Source organism: Arachis ipaensis, chromosome B2 (assembly GCF_059453495.1).
Source record: "Arachis ipaensis isolate K30076 ecotype BB chromosome B2, ASM5945349v1, whole genome shotgun sequence".
Taxonomy (NCBI): domain Eukaryota; kingdom Viridiplantae; phylum Streptophyta; class Magnoliopsida; order Fabales; family Fabaceae; genus Arachis; species Arachis ipaensis.
In genome coordinates this window covers 69650075-69658984 of record NC_142437.1, presented here as the reverse complement: position 1 = coordinate 69658984, position 8910 = coordinate 69650075, and the positions used below count along the sequence as shown (strand labels likewise).

Sequence of the window (8910 nt, the reverse complement as noted above, 5' to 3'; positions counted from 1 at the left end):
ACTGCAAGTTTCATGGCCTTCCATCTGAAGATCCTTTTCAGTTCTTAACTGAATTCTTACAGATATGTGATACTGTTAAGACTAATGGAGTAGATTCTGAAGTCTACAGGCTCATGCTTTTCCCTTTTGCTTTAAGAGACAGAGCTAGAGTGTGGTTGGACTCTCAACCCAAAGACAGCCTGAACTCTTGGGATAAGCTGGTCACGGCTTTCTTAGCCAAGTTCTTTCCTCCTCAAAAGCTGAGCAAGCTTAGAGTGGATGTTCAAACCTTCAGACAGAAAGAAGGTGAATCCCTCTATGAAGCTTGGGAAAGATACAAGCAGCTGACCAAAAAGTGTCCTTCTGACATGCTTTCAGAATGGACCATCCTGGATATATTCTATGATGGTTTATCTGAGCTATCAAAGATGTCATTGGATACTTCTGCAGGTGGATCCATTAACCTAAACAAAACACCTGCAGAAGCTCAAGAACTCATTGACATGGTTGCTAATAACCAATTCATGTACACTTCTGAGAGGAATCCTGTGAGTAATGGGATGCCTATGAAGAAGGGAGTTCTTGAAATTGATACTCTGAATGCCATATTGGCTCAGAACAAAATATTGACTCAGCAAGTCAATATGATTTCTCAGAGTCTAAATGGAATGCAAGCTGCATCCAACAGTACTCAAGAGGCATCTTCTGAAGAAGAAGCTTATGATCCTGAGAACCCTACAATAGCAGAGGTGAATTACTTAGGTGAACCTTATGGAAACACCTATAATCCATCATGGAGAAATCATCCAAATCTCTCATGGAAGGATCAATAAAAGCCTCAACAAGGCTTTAATAATGGTGGAAGATACAGGTTTAGCAATAGCAAGCCTTTTCCATCATCCACTCAGCAACAGACAGAGAACTCTGAACAAAATACCTCTAATTTAGCAAACTTAGTCTCTGATCTGTCCAAGGCCACTGTAAGTTTCATGAATGAAACAAGGTCTTCCATTAGAAATTTGGAAGCACAAGTGGGCCAGCTGAGTAAAAGGATCACTGAAATCCCTCCTAGTACTCTCCCAAGCAATACAGAAGAGAATCCAAAAGGAGAGTGCAAGGCCATTGAACTAATCACCATGGCCGAACCTGTGAAGGAAGGAGAGGACGTGAATCCGAAGGAGGAAGACCTCCTGGGACGTCCAGTGATCAATAAGGAGCTTCCCTCTGAGGAACCAAAGGAATCTGAGACTCATCTAGAGACCATAGAGATTCCATTGAACCTCCTTATGCCATTCATGAGCTCTGATGAGTATTCCTCTTCTGAAGAGAATGAGGATGTTACTGAAGAACAAGCTGCCAAGTTTCTTGGCGCAATCATGAAGCTGAATGCCAAATTATTTGGCATTGAGACTTGGGAAGATGAACCTCCCTTGTTCACCAATGAACTAAGTGATCTGGATCAACTGACGTTGCCTCAGAAGAAACAGGATCCTGGAAAGTTCTTAATACCTTGTACCATAGGCACCATGATCTTTCAGGCTCTGTGTGACCTTGGTTCAGGAATAAACCTCATGCCCCTCTCTGTAATAGAGAAATTGGAAATCTTTGGGGTGCAAGCCGCTAAAATCTCATTAGAGATGGCAGACAATTCAAATTAACAGGCTTATGGACAAGTAGAGGACGTGCTAGTAAAGGTTGAAGGCCTTTACATCCCTACTGATTTCATAGTCCTAGATACTGGGAAGGATGAGGATGAATTCATCATCCTTGGAAGACCCTTCCTAGCCACAGCAAGAGCTGTGATTGATGTGGACAGAGGAGAATTGATCCTTCAAATAAATGAGGACAACCTTGTGTTTACAACTCAAGGATCTCTCTCTGCATCCATGGAGAGGAAGCATAAAAAGGTTCTCTCAAAGCAGAGTCACACAAAGCCCCCACAGTCAAACTCTAAGTTTGGTGATGGGAGGCCACAACCAAACTCAAAGTTTGGTGTTAAACCCCCATATCCAAACTCTAAGTTTGGTGTTGGGAGGTCTCAACAAAGCTCTACACATCTGTAAGGCTCCATGAGAGCCCACTGTCAAGCTATTGACATGAAATAAGCGCTTGTTGGGAGGCAACCCAATGTTTATTTATCTAATTTTTATTGTTTTTCATGTTTTATTAGGTTCATGATCATGTGGAGTCACAAAATAAATATAAAAATTGAAAACGGAATCAAAAACAGCAGAAGAAAAATCACACCCTGGAGGAAGACCTTACTGGCGTTTAAACGCCAGTAAGAAGCATGTTTTGGGCGTTCAACGCCAGAACAGAGCATGGTTCTGGCGCTGAACGCTAGAAATGGGCAGCATCTGGGCGTTTGAACGCCAGAAATGCACCCTGGAGAAGAGCTGGCACTGAATGCCCAGAACAAGCATGGTTCTGGCGTTCAACGCCAGAAATGAGCAACAAATGGGCGTTCAACGCCCAGAACAAGCACCAATCTGGCGCTAAACGCCCAGAGTTGTGTGCAAAGGCATTTTACATGCCTAATTTGGTGCAAGGTTGTAAATCCTTGAACACCACAGGATCTGTGGACCCGACAGGATCACCTCAGGATCTGTGGACCCCACAGGATCCCCACCTACCTCCACTTACTTTTTCTCACCCCTCTTTCACACAATCCCATACACACTCTTCCCCAAAACCCTTCACCAATGACCTCAATCTCTCTTCCCCATCACCTCTTCACCACTCACATCCATCCACTCTTCCCCATAAACCTACCTCATAAACTCCGCCTACCTTCAAAATTCAAAATCAATTTACCACCGAAACCCACCCTAAATGGCCGAACTTACCCCCCCTCCCTTCCCTATATATACCCCTCCATTCTTCCCCATTTTCACACAACACAACCCTCTCTTCTCTTCTTGGCCGAAACACACCTCCCCCTCGCCTCCATATTTTCTTCTTCTTCTTCATCTATTCTTTCTTCTCTTGCTCGAGGGCGAGCAAAATTCTAAGTTTGGTGTGGTAAAAGCATAAGCTTTTTATTTTTCCATTACCATTGATGGCACCCAAGACCGGAGAATCCTCTAGAAAAGGGAAAGGGAAGACAAAAGCTTCCACCTCCGAGTCATGGGAGATGGAAAGGTTCATCTCCAAAGCTCATCAAGACCAGTTCTATGATGTTGTGGCCAAGAAGAAGGTGATCCCCGAGGTCCCTTTCAAACTCAAGAGAAATGAGTATCCGGAGATCCGACATGAAATCCAAAGAAGAGGTTGGGAAGTTCTAACAAACCCCATTCAACAAGTCGACATCCTAATGGTTCAAGAGTTCTATGCCAATGCATGGATCACTAGGAACCATGATCAAAGTAAGAACCCGAATCCAAAGAATTATGTTACAATGGTTCGGGGGAAATACTTAGATTTTAGTCCGGAGAATGTGAGGTTGGCGTTTAACTTGCCTATGATGCAAGGAGATGAGCGCCCCTACACTAGAAGGGTCAACTTTAATCAAAGGTTGGACCAAGTCCTCATGGACATATGTGTGGAAGGAGCTCAATGGAAGATTGACTCCAAAGGCAAGCCAGTTCAATTAAGAAGACTGTACCTCAAGCCTGTGGCTAGAGGATGGTTGGAGTTCATCCAACGCTCCATCATCCCCACTAGCAACCGACCTGAAGTTACTGTGGATCGGGCCATCATGATCCATAGCATCATGATTGGAGAGGAAGTAGAAGTTCGTGAAGTCATCTCCCTTGAACTCTACAAAATAGCCGAAAAGCCCTCCCCTGGGGCAAGGCTAGCTTTTCCTCATCTTATTTGCCATCTATGTTACTCAGCTGGAGCTTTCATAGAAGGAGACATTCACATTGAGGAAGAGAAGCCCATCACTAAGAAAAAGATGGAGCAAGCAAGAGAGCCCATTCATGGAGCTCAAGAGGCGCAGGAAGCTCATCACCATGAGATCCCGGAAATGCCTCAAATGCATTTTTCTCCACAAAACTATTGGGAGCAAATCAACACCTCCCTAGGAGAATTAAGTTCCAACATGGGACAACTAAGGGTGGAACATCAAGAGCACTCCATCATCCTTCATGAAATAAGAGAAGATCAAAAAGCAATGAGGGAGGAGCAACAAAGACAAGGAAGAGACATAGAAGAGCTCAAGGACATCATTGGTTCCTCAAGAAGGAAATGCCACCATCACTAAGGTGGACTCATTCCTTGTTCTTACATTCTCTGTTTTTCGTTTTCTATGTTAAGTGCTTATCTATGTTTGTGTCTTCATTACATGATCATTAGTAGTTAGTAACTTTGTCTTAAAGTTATGAATGTCCTATGAATCCATCACCTCTCTTAAATGAAAAATGTTTTAATTCAAAAGAACAAGAAGTACATGAGTTTCGAATTTATCCTTGAACTTAGTTTAATTATATTGATGTGGTGACAATGCTTCTTGTTTTCTGAATGAATGCTTGAACAGTGCATATGTCTTTTGAAGTTGTTGTTTAAGAATGTTAAATATGTTGGCTCTTGAAAGAATGATGACAAGGAGACATGTTATTTGATAATTTGAAAAATCATAAAAATGATTTTTGAAGCAAGAAAAAGCAGCAAAGAACAAAGCTTGCAGAAGAAAAAAAAAATAGACGAAAGAAAAAAAAAAGAGAGCAAAAGCAACTAGAAAAAGCCAAAAGCTCTTAAAACCAAGAGGCAAGAGCAAAAAGCCAATAACCCTTAAAACCAAAAGGCAAGGGCAGATAAAAAGGATCCTAAGGCTTTGAGCATCAGTGGATAGGAGGGCCTAAAGGAATAAAATCCTGGTCTAAGCGGCTAAACCAAGCTGTCCCTAACCATGTGCTTGTGGCGTGAAAACTTGAGACTGAGCGGTTAAAGTCAAGGTCCAAAGCAAAAAAAGAGTGTGCTTAAGAACCCTGGACACCTCTAATTGGGGACTTTAGCAAAGCTGAGTCACAATCTGAAAAGGTTCACCCAGTTATGTGTCTGTGGCATTTATGTATCCGGTGGTAATACTGGAAAACAAAGTACTTAGGGCCACGGCCAAGACTCATAAAATAGCTGTGTTCAAGAATCATCATACTGAACTAGGAGAATCAATAACACTATCTGAACTTTGAGTTCCTATAGATGCCAATCATTCTGAACTTCAATGGATAAAGTGAGATGCCAAAACTATTCAAGAGGCAAAAAACTACAAGTCCCGCTCATCTGATTGGAGCTATGTTTCATTGATAGTTTGGAATTTATAGTATATTCTCTTCTTTTTATCCTATTTGATTTTCAGATGCTTGGGAACAAGCAACAATTTAAGTTTGGTGTTGTGATGAGCGGATAATTTATACGCTTTTTGGCATTGTTTTTAGTATGTTTTTAGTAGAATCTAGTTACTTTTAGGGATGTTTTCATTAGTTTTTATCTTAAATTCACATTCTGGACTTTACTATGAGTTTGTGTGTTTTTCTGTGATTTCAGGTATTTTCTGGCTGAAATTAAGGGACTTGAGCAAAAATCAGATTCAGAGGTTGAAGAAGGACTACTGATGCTGTTGGATTCTGACCTCCCTACACTCAAAATAGATTTTCTGGAGCTACAAAACTCAAAATGGCGTGCTTCCAATTGCGTTGGAAAGTAGACATCTAGGGCTTTCCAGAAATATATAATAGTCCATACTTTGCCCAAGTTTAGATGACGCAAACTGGCGTTCAACGCCAGCTCTCTGCCCAATTCTGGCGTCCAGCGCCAGAAACAAGTTGCAAAGTGGAGTTCAACGCTCAAACTGGCACAAAAGCTGGCGTTCAACTCCAGAATGAGCCTCTGCACGTGGAACATTCAAGCTCAGCTCAAGCACACACCAAGTGGGCCCCAGAAGTGGATTTATGCATCAATTACTTACTTCTGTAAACCCTAGTAACTAGTTTAGTATAAATAGGACGTTTCACTATTGTATTAGACATCTTTGATCAGTTGTATGCTATCTTAGGTCACGTTTTGGGGGCTGGCCATTCGGCCATGCCTGGACCTTTCACTTATGTATTTTCAACGGTATAGTTTCTACACTCCATAGATTAAGGTGTGGAGCTCTGCTGTTCCTCAAAGATTAATGCAATGTACTACTGTTTTCTATTCAATTCAACTTATTCCGCTTCTAAGATATTCATTCGCACTTCAACCTGAATGTGATGAACGTGACAATCATCATCATTCCCCATGAACGCGTGCCTGACAACCACTTCCGTTCTACCTTCGATTGAATGATTATCTCTTAGATCTCTTAATCAGAATCTTCGTGGTGTAAGCTAGATTGATGGCGGCATTCATGAGAATCCGGAAAGTCTAAACCTTGTCTGTGGTATTCCGAGTAGGATTCTGGGATTGAATGACTGTGACGAGCTTCAAACTCGCGATTGTTGGGCGTAGTGACAGACGCAAAAGAAGGGTGAATCCTATTCCAGCATGATCGAGAACCTCAGATGATTAGTCGTGCTGTGACAGAGCATTTGGACCATTTTCAGAAGAGGATGGCATGTAACCATTGACAACGGTGATGCCCTTGCATAAAGCCAGCCATGGAAAGGAGTAAGACTGATTGGATGAAGGCAGTGGGAAAGCAGAGATTCAGAGGAACGAAAGCATCTCTACACGCTTATCTGAAATTCTCACCAATGAATTACATAAGTGTTTCTATCCTTTTTTTATTATTTAATTTCGAAAACTCCATAACTATTTTATATCCGCCTGACTGAGATTTACAAGGTGACCATAGCTTGCTTCATACCAATAATCTCCGTGGGATCGACCCTTATTCACGTAAGGTTTATTACTTGGACGACCCAGTGCACTTGCTGGTCAGTTGTATCGAAGTTGTGACAAATTATGAATTTGAGATTAGAGCACCAAGTTTTTGGAGCCATTACCAGAGTTCACAATTTCGTGCACCATTTGTTAAGTGGTTTCAAAAGTTATAGGGCAAAATGGCAAAGAGGAGTGAAGGAAGCATGCATGAATGGAAGGAGCATGGAATAAATTAAAGTTTTGAAGTTTGGACATGGGCGCGCACGAGCACTGATGACAAGTCATCCTAGCCTAGTTTTACTAGTCCTTTTCTTTGTTTTTATTCGGATTTATGCACTTTCTTGCATTGTAAGTAAGTAATTTGGAATGGAATTGCATGGTTTCTTTGAATCAACAAACCACCCTTTAATTGATACAAAATCATGAGGTTTAAGCTAAATTTAATTGATAATTAATTGATTTATAAACCTTGTGAATTTGGTGATACTTTGATTGGTTGTTTTGATTACTTGTAGGTGAAGAAAGAAGAAAATGAGAAAAGCGTGGCATAAGGAACGTGTCCAAAGGAAGCAAAAAGCGTGCCCAAGAGAAGAAAAAGCGTGGCAACATTGAGGAAGAAGGAAAGCTAAGTTGGGAGAATGAACCGAGCTTCACAAGGAATAAAAGGAGAAAGTAAGGCACAAAGCTCAGTTCACTTAGTTAACTGAGCACTAAAGAAAGCAAGGAAATGACATAAAGCTCAGTTCACTAAGTGAGCTTTATCGGGCTCCTTCAAGAATTAATTCGAAGCAAAATTCCCATGAATGAAGCCACCAAGTTTCGAACTCATGAACTAAACGAAGCAAGGAACGCTCCTTGCAAGGAAAATAAGAAGAAAATAGCCAAAAAGCTTCCTCCAAGGTTCGAACAAGGAACCTCACACTACCAAGCTTGCAAGGAAATTAAGCCAAGGTGCTTTGGCCAAGATTCGAACATGGGAACTCCTTGGAAAACAAGGGAGGAGCGCTACTTTGGTGCAAACAAAATGAGCCAAGATGGCTCTTCCAAGGTTCGAACCAGGGAGCTCCATGGGAAGCAAGGAAGGAGCGTCCAACCCCTCCAAGGAAATTAGCTTCAGATTTCCTCCACCAAGGGTCAAACTTGGAAGCATGAGTACGCTACAATGGGGACCTCAGTTGGTTTTCCCAACTGAGCACTACTCTTCTCCCATCCCCAACATTTTGGAGCAAGCCTTGCGCACACATTGACACGGCCAAGAATGCCTTGATGCACGCAACATTGACACAGCCAAGACATAGAGCTCAGTTCAAAATTCCAACTGAGCTCTAATATAATGCAACAAGGCCAAGGCTGGGACACGCACAAAATTGGAGAAGCAAAGCAACATTGGGCGCTCAGTTTGGTTTTCCAACTGAGCCAGCCCCTGGGAGGTGGACCTTGGACCAAGAATCCACCAAAAATCCAATTTAATTCATTTCTTCACCAAATTTTAGAGCCCACCCAAATTCATAGATCTAAATTCGGAAGTGTATAAATAGGTGATAGTTTGATTTAGAGATGACCTTTTTCTCTTTGAGAATTTTTTATTTTTGTAATTTTGAGCTTTTTACTTTGAATTTGGATCTTAGAGAATTGGGAAGGAGAATTGATCTCTCTTCTTCCTTGTTCTTGCTTGAGCACTCTTTACTTCTTGTCATGGATCTTGGGTGGAGAATTGAAGAAATTCTGTTTCAATCTCACCTTGAGATCTCTTTATTTATCTTTCTGCATAATTCAAATTCTGTTTACTGTTTCTTCTCGTCTACTACTTCTGCAACTTACTTTTCTATTTCTTTTGCAATTGTTCTTGTTGGATCAAGGAAGGATTTGAGATCTAGACTTATTTTCTAGTCTCTTCCACTCCTGAGATCTTCAATCTCTCTCTTAATTTCTGCAATTAAGATACAGTTACTTTTTGTTTTATTTCCTCAAGCATTTCTACTTTTCTGTTTAGATCTACTTTACTTCAATTCACCTTTTACTCTTCTGTTTATTGCAATTCCCTTGTTCTTGTTTAAATTCTGCAATCCTAGTTCCCAATTCCCTTTACAATTCAAGCAATTTACATTTCTTGCACTTTAA

General features: G+C 41.3%; 1 non-coding gene across 1 annotated transcript; it reads right to left on the bottom strand.

The window, feature by feature from the left end:
- Window positions 1-245: 245 nt before the first annotated feature.
- LOC148574297 (small nucleolar RNA R71) lies at window positions 246-353 on the bottom strand. Its single transcript, XR_015906246.1, has one exon. It is a non-coding gene; the product is annotated as a small nucleolar RNA R71 (small nucleolar RNA).
- Window positions 354-8910: the final 8557 nt, after the last annotated feature.